The sequence below is a fragment of the Diabrotica virgifera genome, chromosome 10 (assembly GCF_917563875.1).
Source record: "Diabrotica virgifera virgifera chromosome 10, PGI_DIABVI_V3a".
In the NCBI taxonomy this organism is placed as follows: Eukaryota; Metazoa; Arthropoda; class Insecta; order Coleoptera; family Chrysomelidae; genus Diabrotica; species Diabrotica virgifera.
Window position 1 is genome coordinate 16,545,657 of NC_065452.1, and position 15,827 is coordinate 16,561,483.

The following is a 15,827-nucleotide window of genomic DNA, read 5'->3' on the forward strand; positions in this document are numbered from 1 at the left end:
AAAGACCCTCAAGATATGATGATTATGTTCTGGATGATGACGAAATGAGTTTGTTGACTTTTAGTGATGATGAAGAACCCCAGACGTATGATGATGCAGTGGCCAGTAGTGAGTGTAAAAATTGGAAGAAAGCTATGCAATCAGAAATAAATGCGTTGCTAGAAAATGAAACATGGGAGTTTGTGCAAAGTAGTGATGGTCAAAAAGTCATTGAGTGCAAGTGGGTGTTCAAGAAAAAGAAAAATGAAAATGGTAAAGTAGTGAAATATAAAGCTCGTTTGGTAGCTAGAGGTTTTCAACAAATTGGTATGTGTTTTAATGATATTTATAGTCCAGTAGCAAAATTACCATCAATAAGGTTTTTCTTAGCCATGTGTAATACTTTTGATATGAAAATTCATCAAGTAGATGTTTGTAGTGCATTTCTAAATGGGGATATTAAAGAAAATGTTTTTATTTCACTCCCAAAGGGATTTAAAGAAAAAGAGGGCACTATTTGCAAATTAAGAAAATCCTTATATGGTTTGAAAAGTTCACCTAAAAATTGGAATGACAAATTTCATAATTTGATGCAAAATTTGAGTTTTTCAAGATCTGAATATGAATATTGTCTTTATATTAAAGTAAATGAAAAAGGTAGGATATACATTTTGCTGTATGTTGATGATTTGCTGTTGGCAGGTACAAATGATCAAGAAGTTGAGAAAATAAAATACATTTTAAACAAAAACTTCAAAATGAACGACTTAGGTCAAATAAAACATTTTTTGGGTATGTGCATAACTCAAAATTTGTCTGAAGGCAAAATAAAAATTAATCAAACTGTTTACTTAAAAAATGTTTTGAAGAAAGTTGACATGTCAAGCTGCAAACCATCAACAACACCAATGGATAATAATTTTCACCACGATTTTCTCAAACGAGAAAAATCTGAGAGCATAGAGATAGAAAAGAAATGTAGAGTTGCTATAGGATGTTTGATGTATGCAATGTTATGCTCAAGACCAGATTTGTGTATAGCTATAGGTATATTAAGCAGGTATCAAACATGTGCAAGTAACGATTTGTGGGTAGCAATAAAAAGAGTATTGAGATATATTCAAAGCACAGTTACTATGAGTTTGATATACTATAAACATAAATATAAACAGGAAAATTTGATAGTAGGGTACTCAGATTCAGATTGGGCAGGTGACCGTACTGATAGAAAATCTACATCAGGATATGTATTCAAAGTTTTTAATTGCACGGTGTCATGGGCATCACGGAAACAGTCTACAGTCAGTTTGTCCTCTACTGAAGCTGAATATGTTGCACTAAGTGTATGTGTGAGTGAAGCATGTTGGCTAAGATACTTAATGTATGATTTAAAAATAAAACCTGATTATGTAGCGGTTCTAATTCATGCAGACAATCAAAGCGCTATAAGGGTTAGTAGAAATCCGGAATTTCATAAAAGACTAAAACATGTTGATATTAGATTTCATTTTGTACGAGATAAAATTAAGGAAAATATTGTTGTATTAAAATATCTTAATACAAGTGACCAACAGGCTGACATATGTACAAAACCATTAGGTTTAACTCTGTTTAAAAAATTTAGAGAGTTGCTAGGTTTAGAATAAAAAAATTAATTTAGATCTAGGAGATTTACCGTTGAGGGGGGGTGTTGAATACCCAGTAAAAATAAGCAACGGCAAATCTAGGGGATTTTTGTTATTGTATGATGTAGTTGGAAACAATGTTATATAAGTGTCAGATGTCAACTAGAAGTAAAACATGTGTCAAAAAGAAAAATAAATGTTGATTTTGATGTTTAAGTTATTTGTAGAATTATTGAGTTTTCTTTTAAAATAAAACTGACTAGAAGTACTTCGGTGTTTAATTAACATCCACGCAATTCTGCAAAACATCAAGTTTTAAGCAAAAAAAGTATAAAAAACGAAAAAGTTTTGAAATTTTTAAATATTTTATTTTTTTATTAATGTTCCGGGCATACTTGAGAAGGAGCATAAATTAATTATTATTAACGAAGTTATCACCTAACTTTATCCGCAAAAATCTGAATGCCACCTCTCACATCCACCTAAAAACAGATTCTTACTGGTCTAATTATATTCTTAAACGCTGTAAAATGATATAATTTTACGGCGCGCGGCATGTTTGTACGTTATCTGACATTTAGATAACATAAACTGAACACAGTGCATAAACCATATAGGTACGTCGACGTTAATAATAATTATTTATTTATAAATTATTGTTAAGTTTTCAAGTTAATGATAAACCAGAAAAATTTTTATTATTATATCATGTGGATTTGTATGCAAATTTTATTTTACCATAATCATATAATTTCGGAACAGCACGCGCTTCGCGCGTACCGCCCTAGAACCTTCAACCGCCCGGTGCTACAGCACCCAAAAGACCCCTGGTTAAACCGGCGCTGCAAACATATACATATAAACGTATAAAACATATGCGTTTTGAATTTCTTGTCTAAATTAACAATTTAACAATAGTTTAAGGGCGCACTAAAATTTATTGAAGGGCGCAGTGGCGCCCGCGGGCGCCGCGTTGCCGACCTCTGCTATAGACTACAGCTACAGCGATGTTGCTGAAGCTGTTTCGTCCTTAAGCGAGCACCACACTCTCGGCGAAGTCGATCGAAGTTGAGCAAGTACGAGAGTGTAGAGTGTAGACAGTACTACTTCGCTGCGCCTCCGCCTACTTCCATTCGGTGGCGGTATTGGGATCAAGACAAAAGAACGAAGTCGTTATCGCCCGGCGTGAATATGTGTTCCTCGCGAAGTAGACCGAGTGTATAGTGACGGGTACTTCGACTTCGGTCAACTTTGCCGAAAGTGTGGTGCTCGTTTTAAAAAATGTAAATTCAGTGGGTATTGATTGCATTTCCACAAAGCTAGTTAAACATATGAGTGTCTTAAGTACGAGTACGCCGGGCGATAAGGACTTCGTTATTTTGTCTTGATCCCAATACCGCCACCGAATGGAAGTAGACGGAGGCGCAGCGAAGTAGCACAAGGTTATTACTGTCTACACTCTACACTCTCATACTTGCTGTAATTAGTTATTATTTACGTAATATTATTACGTAAATAATAACTAATTACATGTTAACAACAACGCGAGGATGCATATTATTATGTTAATATGAAAGTAGTTCGCGCATGCGTGTAAATAATTCTTTCGGGATTGATAGTCAGAGAGCTCGATACATCACACTCCTCCCTCCTAGATGAATTTACTCATCATAGTCCTCCAAATACTTTTCTTATTCGAGCTGGTGGCTTCTTGACTTCAGAGACCTGCTCTCCAAGTTCTGGTTCTACCAAATCGTTAGGATGCGGAAAAAACTGTTGCGGAGTTTCGCGTATCCCCGTTTCCATCGAGGTTGACGGTGTAACTTCGTCTGTGGTTTCCTGGTCACATACACGAGTTCTTATTTGGTCAGAATGACGACGTAAAATTTTACCATCAGATGTTTGAACTTTGTAGCTTAATGGTCCGGTGGTTTCAATTATTTTGGAAGGAAGCCACTTTTGACCAGGAGTAAATGACCTTGCAAATACAGTCTCGTTTTCGTGAAAAACTCTGGGCCCTGCTTCCTTAGGATATTTGATCTCTTGCTTGGATAGCATCTCTTTCCTAAAATCAGGCTGTAGACGATCAAAAAGTGAGCCTAACTTCCGCCCCATTAATATTTCGGATGGGCATCTCCCTGTCGCAAAATGGAGTGTAATGTGCTGAGTAAGGAGATATCTGTGCAATGCTACTTGTATGTTGGTTTGTTCGTTGCTATCTGTCATTTTCTTAAGTGCATTTTTTACATTTTGTACCATGCGTTCCGCTTGCCCATTACTACTTGGATGGTACGGTGCAACCAATACTTGTCTCATAAGGTTTTTTTTTTAAATCTTGGAACTCAGCTGACGTAAAACTAGTTCCGTTATCCGATACGACAACATCCGGGATGCCATAAGTGACAAATAAACCACGTAAAATGTCTATGGTCTTTGAATATGAGTATATGATTATCAGAAACATTTTTCCTTTAAATGGACCGGCAAAATCGAGGTGTATCCTTATCCATGGAGCTCTGGCCCACTCCTAAGGATGGATTGGAGCCTTTTTTGGCATATTTCTAGACTCCTGGCACGCGCTGCATGTATTTACTAGGTGTTCAATTTGCTTGTCGAGATTTGGCCGCCAAACATATGAGGGTGCCAGTGACTTCATTTTAACGATTCCAGGGTGTGCTGAGTGTAGAGTGTAGCAAATTCAGTATTGTTTTCCTCCCTCCAAGTGGAACTATTACCCTTGTACCCCATAACACGCAGTCTTGATAACAGCTTATTTCGTGTTTACGTTGTAGATAAGGAGTATATTCGTCTGAAAATTTAATTTTCTCCTAAGGCCAGCCTTTCCATGCATACTGCAAAACTTTAGATAACACTGGGTCTTTCTTAGTTTCATTAGCGATGTCTTTGGCACAGATTAGTTTTTCTGGGATGTTCTAGAGCATCAAAACGTCATTTGAGTTTGGCGGTTCTGGCGCATTTACCTTTTGTGGCAACCTGCTCAGAGCATCTGCATTCTGAATTTTTGCACCCGGTATGTAGCATAATTCGTAATCATACGCAGATAACATAAGAGCCCATTTAAGCATTCTGGGTGACAGTATCTCTGGAACACTTTTTTTTTGATTAAAAATACCCAGCAAAGGTTTATGGTCCGTTTTTATGCGTATTCTCCTGCCATATACATATTCATGGAATTTTTTAACGCTCGATATTATGGACAGTGCTTCTTTGTCGATTTGGGCGAAGTTTCGTTCCGCAGATGATAGAGTACGACTATGGTACGCCACTGGATATTCGCGTCCCTCATCATCGCACTGACTAAGTACACAACCTACCCCGTAAGGGCTGGCATCACACGTCAAAAATAAATCCTTCCGTTCACTGTAATGCCCCAACACCAGTTCTTTTGCCAAAATGTCTTTTAATAAATCAAAAGCCTTTTGTTCCTTGAAACGCCACTGCCAAGGAACGTCCTTTCGGGGCAGCGCATGTAACGGATTTGCAATAGTTGCCTTGTCTTTTAGGAAAGCATGATAGAAATTTAAAAGTCCAAGAAAAGCTTGTAATTCGGTTTTATTAGTCGGAGTAGGCGCATTGGTGATGGCCGCGATTTTGTCTTTAGTGGGACGTAACCCGTCTTCACTAATTTGAAAACCGAGAAACTCTATTGTCTCTGTTCGAAAAACACACTTTTACTTACGCAAATGCAGCCCATCCTCCTGGAAACGCGATAATACTGCACGAACTTTTGAGTCTAAGTCTATATTTCTGAGCTGCCTACTATTAAAATGTCATCGTAATATGGTAGCACACCCGAAATACCCGTTAATCTAGTGTCTATGAATTTTTAAAAAATTTGTGGAGCCACAGATATACCAAACTGTAAACGATTGCATTTAAAAGCTCCCTTATACGTAATAATTGTTTGTGCCTCCGCAGCTTCGCGGTTGACACTAAACTGCAGATAAGCTTGCGCCATGTCTAGTTTTGCAAACACTTTACCGCCCGTGAGAGTGGATAAGATATTCTGTACCGCTGGCACTGAATAAGGTTCTGGATTTAGCGCTAAGTTCAATGTAGATTTGTAATCGCCGCAGATCTGAACCTCTCCGTTTTCTTTGCAAACGGTCACAATTGGGGTGCACCATTTTGGGTGTGTAATTGGCTCTAAAACACCCTGTGCTATAAGTATGTCCAATTCAGCTTCAATATTGTCCTTTAGTGCAAAAGGAACCTTACGCGCCTTAAGCATAATTGGCTTTACGTTTTTGTCTAACGAAAAACTTACTGGAGGACCCCGGTAAGATCCCAAATCCGTGTTAAATACATCTGGGTATTCTTCTGGATAATTAATAATGGATAAAATCTGACTTACCCCTGATATGGTTAATCCTAACCTCTAAAACCAGTTTCTACCCAGAAGACTGGTGCGGTTTCCTTCTGTGACTATAAGGGGAAGCTTGGCTGATCGGTGACCCCTTTTCACCTCCACTAGACACTCACCTAGTATGGTATCACTCACTGTATTTTGATAATCGCGCAGAATAACCCTGGATTGATTTAATTTAAGTCGATTTTCACTAAACATTTTATGGTAGGTCGATTTGCTAATCACTGAGAAACTTGCGCCCGAATCAACCTCCATTTTCACATTTTTGTCATTAAGTAGCACGTCTACTAAATATTTAGCGGTAATGCTATCAGACGTCACGTTAAATAACGAAAAATTATAGTCGCTACTTAGATAACGAACACTTTGAGTATTTCCCGAAACCGGCTCTGTTTTGTCACTTTGCTGTCTGATGCACTTTGCGTCCTTGGTTTTGGTCTTTCTTTTTACCAAAACAAGCTATTTCAATATGTCCAACTTTCCTGCAATATATACAGGTTGATTTAATGTGTTCACAATGTTCAGGAGAATGTTCCTTTCCGCACCGAAAACCTTTTTCCGTTCGCGATCAGCTGATTTTTGTTTTGATTGTCCTGGCTGATTTCTACGAAAACCTACTGAGTTCAAATCTGTGTTCAACTCACTCTCTCGTAACACCTGCAAACTTTGAACAGCCACTTCGTGTACCAGGCACATGTCTTGTGCGTCTTTAAGTTTTAACTTTTCTGTGGCGAGCGACTTTTGCTGTAAGGTGTCATCTAATATGCCACAGACTAATCTATCTCGTAGCATTGCGTCCAGGCCATTTCCTAAACCACATGGTTCTGCCAATTTTCGCAATTCTTTTAGATACACATAAATTGTTTCACCAGTTTGCTGATTTCTCTTATAAAATTTGAACCTGCAGACAGTAATTTCAGAAGTTTTCGGCGCAAAATGTTTTTTCAACTCTGCAGTGATCTGTACGTAGCTCGAATCACTAACTTTTGCTGGTGCAACCAAAGACCTTATAATTTCATAAGAACTTGCCCCACACAGACTCAGAAATGTGGCTCTTTTCTTCTCTGGGTCCGTAATATTATTGGCCGTGAAGAAGAAATTCATTCGTTCCACGTAGGAGTCCCAATTGTTTGGCTCACTAATATTGAAATTTTCTATGTTTCCGTAAGGTGCCATCTTTACTAACCGTGTCTTATTATTTATCTCCGGGATGAACAAAGAACAAAGCACTTAAATCCCATTTATCTTCGTAGCCAGTCTTAAGTACGAGTCCGGGTTGACATAATATATAATTAATACAACAGAATACTACTCGTTTATTTAGCGTTGGTACATATTACGTAAATAATAACTTATTACATGTTAACAACAACGCGAGGATGCATATGCTAATATGAAAGTAGTTCGCGCATGCGTGTAAATAATTCTTCGACGCGCGCACCTCGGGGTTGATAGTCAGAGAGCTCGATACATCACAGAGCGTATACATTATTCAACTGTTAACTGATTTAATAAATAAATCTGTGGAGATGCGTATTTTTCCCACTGATTTGAAAGTTGGTATAGTTTACCCAATATTTAAAAAAGGAAACAAAACTATGTTAGAAAATTATAGACCAATTACCGTACCAACTGTCTTGTGTAAGGTTATTGAAAAATGCATTCATAAAAGGATGTTGTCATTTCTTAGTAAATAACATAATAAGTTCATATAGTCGGTTCGCTAAACTCAGACACAATTGGCTAGTGATTTTAGTAAGTAATTTTGCCAATTTGGTAAAATTGGCAAAAAAATAATTACTAAATAGTGAATAATTACTAAATAGTTAGTAATTTTGCCAATTTTGGCAAAATTGGCCACAAACAAAAAAATTACCGAATAAAATCACTAGCCAGTTGTGTCTGAGTTTAGCGAACCGACTATATCAAAATGGGTTTCTTCCAGGTAAATCAACTGAGAGTGCATCAACAACATTTTTTAATACTACTGGATAAGGAAATGAGTCAATACTCGCAATCTTATAGTTTGTATGTTGTTTATTTGTTGTTATACAATCATGGGGCAAACCGGTTTCGAAGCTTACATTTTATGCTTCATCTTCAGGCCTAGTACATATAGTCTTCACATATACAAACTACTAGATATCATTATTTGGAACTGTTCTACAGCCAAAGATATTTTCGGAAGTCACCAGCCCCATCAAAAGGCAGACTAGTTTAATTCTAAATCTTGTGTTGTAGATGATAAATCTTTTTGATAGCTACAGTTGTTTTTTGTCTCAAAACTTTTTAAATGCAGTTGTTTTTATTTTGTGTTTAATGTTTGTTAAGGTGTAAAAACATTTAAATTTAAAACTGGGACATCACTCACAAAAATTTACATGCACAAAATTAAAAAAAAAGAGATTTCTTAGGATGCCATGGAGATTTTATTTTTTTCTTGAACATTTTTTAAATTAATTTATAGTTCATTAGATCAAAAGAAATTTGTTCGAGCCCTCTTTTTTGATTTAACTAAAGCTTTTGACTGTATAAATGTAAATGTAGCAATTTGTAAACTAAACGGTCTTGGATTTCGAGGTAATTTTTTAAAATGGTTACAATCCTATCTAGAATATCGACAGATGTATGTCAAAATCTGACATTATCAGTCAGATTTGTATGACGTTGATCTTGGCGCTCCACAAGGATCAATACTGGGTCCTTTGTTATTTCTTTGTTATATCAATGATATGCCTAAGTATATGAGTACGGAAAATATTTTCTTATATGCTGATGGCACAACTTTAGCGACATCTGCAGAAAATTCTGAGGAATTGAGGTTAAAACTCAATAACTTAGCCCATGAGTTTACGTCTTGGTGCGAAAAAAACTCTTTAATAGTAAATTCGAATAAAACAGTATGTATGCAATTTTATAATATAAAAACTCCAATTAAGGAAAATTTCTCTGTCAAAGTCGACAACGATTTTATCACTTTATCTGATACTACAAAGTTTTAAGGACTACATCTTAACAGTAATAATGAGCTGGGAGGACATATTAATCATGTATGTTGGAAAATTAATTCTGGATACTGTGATGTAATTGTCTTTTTTTTTACGCGGTTGTCTCTACTATTTTATTTATTTATATTTTTAGGCACTAATTTAAATAAAGGAAGACTTACTTATATTATTTTATTTACATCGCTTATTTATTTAATAATTACAAATAACACCAACTAACACATCTAATTTATGATTTATATTTATTTCTAGTTTAGTATTATTATTATATTTATATTATTATATTTAGTTATTCTAATAACTCAAATTTATGATTTAATTAACTAAATATAATAATAACTAATAAATACATTTCAATACATCCGATTCGAATACATTAAATTACGCGACACGCTTCGATGAAGGAATGACTGGCCTGTGCTCGAATCTCGGTTCTATATATACTTCGGCAGCGGTCGTCTCGAACGCCGTGGTTAGGAATGGTATTGTCTCGTAACGCCGAGAAGCTTCGGGAAGAAATAGGCCAATTCGTGAGCGGACTAAATAGTGTCACATTGCCCCCTCCTTAAAAGATGGTTCCTCCTGGAACCTTGTCGGGACTGGAACTGGATGCTGGTATCTGCAACTGGACCCTCTTTTACAACTCCCAGTTGTATAAAAGTGGCAGGGGACGGTCTTCGCTCCGCACCAGTAACTATGCGGATTGCAACAGACTAACACCTGGACCTCGTGTCTGTAGCCTTACACCCTAACGTAGCTGTATAGATCATATGTTTGTTAAATCCACTAAAGAGTCTATTGAAGATATTTGTTCTCTTTTCATTATTACATCTTTAACTACCGATCACTTCTGTACAATAGGAGAACTAAACATTAACATGAACATTATTTGTAAGAAAAAAATATTAATAAATTTAAAAATAGTTACATTAATTATAACAAATTAAGAGAAATACTAAGAAAGTATGATTGGAGCAAAATTTTCCTTGTAAGTGACGTACAAGATATTGCGACTAAAATTGTAACAACTCTTCAAAAAAAAAAAAAATAAAAGAATCTACTTATGTAAAAAAAATAAAACGGAACGAAGTTAAACGGAAAAAATGGATAACGTCTGGCATAATAAAATCAACAGACACAAAAAATAAATTATATAAAAAAATGATCCAAAATCCACATAATGAAATTCTTAAACAAGAATACAAAAATTACAAAAATTTTTTGACAAATTTAATGAAAAATACTAAGGCAGAATAGTTTAAAAACGTAATTACTGATAAACCCGATAGTAGAAATACGTGGAAGGTTATTCGTGAACTGACCCAAACTGAGGTAAATTCTGTTGGCGTTAAACATTTAGTAGAGGGTGACCGGATTATGAACTCTGATTTGGATATCGCTAATACCTTCAATAATTATTTTTCAACTATTGGTGAAAAACTGGCTAACAATATAAAAAAAACCGCCATCCAATAATCCGAATAGAATCTCAGTCACTCAAAGTGCTTTTTTTGATCCAATAACTGAAGGTGAAGTTATAGCGATTATTCAATCCCTTAAGTTGAATAAAGCTCCCGGACCTGATTTATTAAAGGCAGAAATATTAAAACAAGTTCCAGGAGAAATTGTATCCCCTTTAACATATTTATTAAATAAAATTATAGAAAATGGAAAATGTCCAACAGAATTTAAAGACGCAATTATCAAACCTGTATATAAATCAGGAAATAAGGATTTAAGCCAAAATTTCCGCCTAATTTCACTAATCTCTAGCCTTGCAAAAATTATGGAAAAAGCGATTAAAACTCGGATGCTAATATTTCTAGACCTACATAAAATCATATCTAATAATCAATTTGGCTTTGTTGAAGGCAGAGGTACAGATGATGCAATTGCTTCACTAATGGGTTGCATTTATGATTCAGTTGATAGAGGTAAGCCCACATTATGTGTATTTTTAGACTTGGCTAAAGCTTTCGACACAGTAAGCCATAAGCAACTCTTGGAAACTTTGGCTGATGTAGGTTTCAGAGGCAACGTATTAAGATTTTTTGAAAGTTATCTAGACAATAGGGTACAAAGGGTAAAAATTAATGAAAGTGTGAGTGAGGGAAACGTGGTGAAGTACGATGTTCCGCAAGGAACGATTGTTGGTCCATTGTTGTTTATAATTTATGTAAATAATTTATTGTCAATGAAATTAAAAGGTAAAATTATTAGTTATGCAGATGACACAGCTGTACTGTATACTGCAGATAATTGGGAGAATCTAAAATTATTGGCTAAAGAAGATTTAAAAAATTGTTTTGATTGGTTTGCACACAAACAACTAACTGTTAACTTCACAAAAACTTTCTTTTTGCCTTTTGGATCTTACAAAACAAGTCTGCCTAACTACGAAACACTAATAATATCCAACGAAGGACATAAGGATCAATATATTCTGTCTGCTCATTCTGTAAAGTATTTGGGAATTACAATTGATAGTCATTTAAAATGGAACCTACACATTGCGAATGTGACAAAAAACCTTCGAAGTTTACTCTATAAATTTAAATACTTAAGCAATATTTTAGAACAGCGCCTTTTAAAAACTATGTACTTTGCCTTAGTAGAATCTAGATTATGCTATGGGATTCTTGGGTGTGGCGGGGCGTATGACAATCATTTGGAACAACTAAATGTCGTCCAAAGAAAAATTTTAAAATCAATAATTTATCGCAAGCCCAAGCTTTACTCCACTGAATTATTATACAAGGAAACTAATATGTTTGATATTAGGCAGCTTTATTTTAAAGCGGTTACTGTATATCAATATAAAAATAGACAAACACTACAGCTTCCCTTGCATGAATACTCCACCAGAAACAGGAATAAAGCGATAACCCCGAAAAGTGAAAAAACAATTGGACAGCGTTGTTTCACTTACCTAGGACCTAGGTCCTTTAACGTTTTACCCATAAATGTTCAGAATGTCAAGAATATAAAACAATTTAAAAATAAATTAAAGAAATATATTATAGATACTCCTCTTTCAGTTATACATGATTTAAGTGAAGTTAGAAAATAAAACAAGTGTTTAAATATTGGACTTATAGTTGTTGTACCAAATTGTGTTTTTTCTCATTTGTTGCTGTTATTTTTTGATAAATACATCGTAGGGATGCTGTATTTTTTATTTTTTTTCCAGATTTTGAAATAGAGTTATTTTCTTTAATTATTTAATTATTCAAAAAACAATGTAATGCTCTTTGCTTTTTTTGTTCTTTTATTATTAAAAGTAATAGATATTATATTATGCTATTGCCTGTGAAAAGATATTGTGTACCTACACAGGATATTTTGATACATTACAATGAACCCAATTAACCACTGCACAAGCATTCTGCTTCAAGTGGTATTTTTGTGTTTATTTATAGGGAATTATAATGATTTTAATGTATTACCATTGTATGTATTGTATCTTTTCTCTGAATAAACCGTCACTGTCTATCTCATCACAAACCTCTTGCTCAATAGACAAAATAGCCAAATTAGTTAGTCTTAGAGAACTCATTGTGGATCTTAAATAATTTTTAATCAATTTCAATTTTGAAAAACTCATCTTACAGCTGGCATTGCTTATAGCAACTGTGAAAAATATTCGGAACATTATTAAAATATTGGGCAGAGCTTCTTCCAGCTTGGATTTAACAATAAATTTAAATATTTCAAGTGAGTCTGCATTAATCAATTTCGTTGCCTGTAGCAGCAACGAAAGTCCGCAGACCCGCAGTCGAAGTTTTTCCAGCTTAAAACCCTACCCGTCAATTTCGTCAGATGCGTAGTCTAGGTCTAGATTACATTCAGTGTTGTCTGGATCTAATAATATAGCCGGCGTTCCATAAGAAAACTTATCCGTTCAATTCTGTAGCCGTTGAAAACGCTCACGAATTTCTACAATAACTCTATCTAACGAAAAAAACAGCTTTCGTCTCAACTCATTTTCACAAGACAAGTTATCACCTCTAGTTCCGTCATCAAAAAATATGCTTTCTTGTTATGCGCCTCCGAGGTTTTATGGAAATTCGAAGTTCTTCACACATATTTTTTGCATAACCTACAGCGCCATTTGCCCATTCCTCTGTTTTCTCTGTCAATATCATCTGCAAAGCATTTACTTTCTGAGCACACAATCTAATGTCAAGTCCCCTTGTTTGTAAATATTTTTGTGCATCATTCACTTCATGTAGCACAGGTTGCCACAGGCCCAAAAAACAAAGAAAGAAAAATGACTGCATCGAAACTAGTAAAGCACCTGCATCTGTCCTCGTATTTAAGCTTTCACCTGCCTCTGTCAGTTTTTCCAAAGTGACGAGAATGTCTTTGTAATGATGCCATGCCACATTTACGGCATCGCCTCTTGCACTTCACCGTATGTCTTAAATCCTTCTTTTGCCTGTAGCTGCTATCAGAACTTCCCAACGATGTATCGATGAGAAAAAAAAAAAAAAGAATAGCAACGCTCTAAAGTGCCGAAAAAAGTTGTGCTGATTGTTAGTCATAAACGGGGAATTTCCATAAGTCAGTATAGACGTTGTTGCCAGTCGCTACAAAATATCATTCAAAGAAAAGGAATTCCCCGAATTCGTCACAAAATAAATAATGAAAAATTCCGTGTTTCTTTCAATCGGTCCAAATTTGTAGTTGCGATAAAAATATAAAATGATTCAAATATTTACAAAATATATTAATTATTTATTGTTAAATTTTGCCGCCCCCTAAAAAGTGCCGCCCGGGGCGGGCCGCCCCTGCCGTCCCTACTACGCTACGCCACTGCTCCTTCTTGAACCTTCTACTTAAATTTAGATTTCGTAATGTTGCCATAACGAAATAATTCTGATAATAATGGTCTATATCCGCGTTAGCCCCTCTGAATGATCTTGTATCGATTGCTTTTTTCATAATTTCGTTTGTGGCTAAAATGTGATCTATTTGATTTTCACTTACTCCATAATTAATTATAGTCTGGACAAAATTATATCGGGCATCGCATCCCTTATTACATATCAAATAATTTTTATCAATTAAACAAATTGGTGAAGGTTGTTCTTATATCGGATCTATCGATGTTTTGCATTCTACGTGTTTGCACAAAATATTTTAAGATATAAAATGTACCCACGGAAAACACCTTTCCGAAATTAACAACACATTAAGTGGAGAGAGGGGCAGTTTCTACCGTTATCGTCACACGTAGTGGGGCCCATGTTTTACGACAAATTCAAAATGTATGATCTGTGTAATGCATTATTATAATATGTATACTTATTTTAACGCACTGGAAAATGAATTTAAGCCATAAAATAACACATAAAACTTATCCTGTATCAAAACATACGTACTCTCTCTGTTCGAAAATTAGGTATAGGTACATTATTTATCCATTTGTATAATATAAATTTATAGCATATTTTCGGACAGATGAAGTGTTTATTAATATTATTATAAATATATGATTTTCAGTTTTTCTTGCTATTTTATGATAATTGACTATATACTTATATTTTCCATTATACTAAAATGCAAAAGGCTGTTAGAACAAAATGAATACTAAAATACACACCTTGTGAAATTTAATTATTCCTATAACTAATTTTATATAAAATACACTCTGGACCAAAATTAACCGGCCACCTTAAAAATGGGTTATTTTTGATGTCTTATATCTCCTAAACTTGTTGTCCGATTTAAGTGATTTTTTTAATATGTTATAGCCTTATTCCTTGACAATATCGTTATAATAATATTGTTGCTAAACAGGTAAATTTTCATTGTATACCGAGTGTACGAATCAAACTGTGTTTTTTTCTTAAAGTTTGCATCACCCTGTGGAATATTCTAGCATATGTAGAATACTGAAATTAAAACCTAAATATAGCCTCATGCTTTCTCAACATTTTGTTGTTTGATTGATTCGCTTATGTTGGATAATATAAAAAGGTAGGTGCTTTAACAACTAGACATGTTGTTTATCAATACAGGGTGTTTTTAAAAATTTTTGGCAAAGTTTAAATCTGCATGAAAAATAATGACAGTTTGCTTTATAAACTTAGGTCCTCAAATGCTTAGTTTCCAAAATAGGGGGTGTTGAAATTTTTCTGACAAACTGACGATTTATTTATTGCTTTAAAACTGGTTGAGATATGCAAATGCAATTTGGTGGGTTTTATAACGTAGTTATTGCATATTTTTTGACATACAATTAAGAATTTAATATTCACCATTGGCGCGCATACGGGTAATATGAGCCATCATATTACCCGTATGCGCGCCAATGGTGAATATGAAATGCTTAATTGTATGCCAAAAAAATGTGCAATAACTACGTATTAAAACTCACTAAATTTCATGTGCATGTCTCAACCGGTTTTAAAGTAATAAATAAATCATCAGTTTGTCAGAAAAATTTCAACACCCCCTATCTCGGAAACGAAGCATTTGCGGACATAAGTTTATAAAGCAAACTGTCATTATTTTTGCATGCAGAATTACCCCTTAAACTTTGCCAAAATTTAAAAAAAAACCCTGTATTAATAAACAACATGTCTAGTTGTTAAAGCACCTAACTTTTTTATTATCCAACATAAGCGAATCAATCAAACAACAAAATGTTGAGAAAGCATGAGGCTATAGTTAGGTTTTAATTTCAGTATTCTACAAATGCTAGAATATTCCACAGGGTGATGCAAACTTTAAGAAAAAAACACAGTTTGATTCGTACACCCGGTATACAATGAAAATTTACGTGTTTAGCAACAATATTATTATAACGATATTGTCAAG